A 1,725-nucleotide genomic window follows, 5' to 3' on the forward strand; every position below is an offset into this window, starting at 1 on the left:
TGGAGTCCTTGCTAAAAGCTTACCTAAGATGTGGAAGAGATATATGCTAATTGAAGCCTATTGAGAACTGAAACAAAGGGACCATTTGGCCTTTCCTCTCTGTATAAAAGACGTTTGAAAATCTTGTTCGGGGCTCGGGATTCAAACAGAAAGCTCCCGAGTCCGGCCGGCCGTCAATAAACCATTTTTCCTTCTCAAAATCATTCCTGAGTCCTGGCCTCTCTATACTCAAATAATTGAACTTCTCTTAAATTCCACAACACCACCACCCTGCAGTAGTGAGGTACATTTGCTCTAGCTCACAAAGGACAATCTTGCATCTGTACCATCATCCACAATTCTCATCCACCTCCTGGTTTACAGTGCTATTCATTTCCTAGATTATTCTCTAGCATTCTGTCAATGGGTATTTACATCCCTAGGCTACCAATTCAGACACATCCCCATTTCTTTCTTTCTTTTTTTTTTTTTTTGAGTGGCAAGGAAATGCCAAACGTTATCACTGGCTCTTTAATCATACAGGCAATCTTGATTTCCAAGTCAACAGGCTCACTAGGCTATTCGTTTTCCAGCTCTGCTTAATTATATCTGGCCCTCCACCAGGCTGGCGTTGAACTGGCGCAGGACGGCCTCCACCGTGCAGGCGCTGGACCAGCCGCGCGGCGTGAGCAGCTCCCTGCAGATGGCGCCGCCGTCCAGCACGCAGCCGTTCTCCAGGCGCGGGCCGAGCACCCGCACCAAGGGCGGCGAGAAGGGGAAGGTGAGGTTGAGCAGGATGAGCTCGGTGTTGGTCTCCTTCATGTCCTGCCACAGCACCGAGTCCTTGTCCACCTGGTGCAGCTTCACGTTGCAGTCGAAGAAGCTCCCGTCCACCAGCTCCACCGAGATGACGCGGTCGCTGAGGCGCCAGATGTCCTGCAGCTCCTTCCGGAGCCGCCGGCTGCGCACCTGCGTGCAGTGCTGCCGCCCGCCCCCGCCTCCCGGGCCTCCGGCCCCGCCCGGCAGGGCCCGGGCTCGCGTCGCCCCCGGGGGGCGGCCGCGGCTGCTGGTGGCCGCCGCTCTTCCGGCCGCCCTTGCCGCGCAGCGACGCGCTCTGCGGGCCGCCGCCGCCGCCAACGCGGTAGTTGTGCGGGTGCTTGGGTCCTCCGTGTCCCGGTGGTGCAGGCGGATCGGCCGGATCTTGCGGAGCAGCGTGGCCACCTTAGGCCCCGGCGGCGGCGCGGGCTCGCCTCGGCGGGCGCCCCCCGATCGCGCGGGCAGGCGGGGCCACTCGGCTCCCATTTCTAAATTAGCTGTTACTTATTGTTTTTTACCATCCACCCTATACATTTCCACACTATTACAGTAAAGCTACTTAAACTTCTACATACGTTAAATATCAGTACTCCATCTCAGTCCTCCTTATATCTCCTGTAAAAACCCACCGCCTTCCTCCAGGGATTGAAGATATGTTCCTACAATTTCTTCTAGAATCTTTATGTTTCTTGCTTTTACTTTAGGTTTTTGATCCATTTTGAGTTAATTTTTGGATAAGGTGTGAAATAGGGGTCCTCATTCATTCTTTTGGCGATGGATATCCAGTTCTTTCATATTCAGTTCTTTCAGCACCATTTGTCCAATGGACTCTTCTGCCCGAGCTGTGTGGGCTTCACTAGCTAGTCAAAAATCACTTGACCCTATATGTGAGGGTCTGTTTCTGCACCATCTATTTGGTTTCATTGGTCT

General features: G+C 53.6%; 1 pseudogene; it reads right to left on the minus strand.

Moving 5' to 3' along the window:
* Positions 1-552: 552 nt before the first annotated feature.
* On the minus strand, positions 553-1,281 carry LOC131275540 (ubiquitin-conjugating enzyme E2Q-like protein 1; annotated as a pseudogene).
* Positions 1,282-1,725: the final 444 nt, after the last annotated feature.

Source organism: Dasypus novemcinctus, chromosome 23, assembly GCF_030445035.2.
Source record: "Dasypus novemcinctus isolate mDasNov1 chromosome 23, mDasNov1.1.hap2, whole genome shotgun sequence".
Taxonomy (NCBI): Eukaryota; Metazoa; Chordata; class Mammalia; order Cingulata; family Dasypodidae; genus Dasypus; species Dasypus novemcinctus.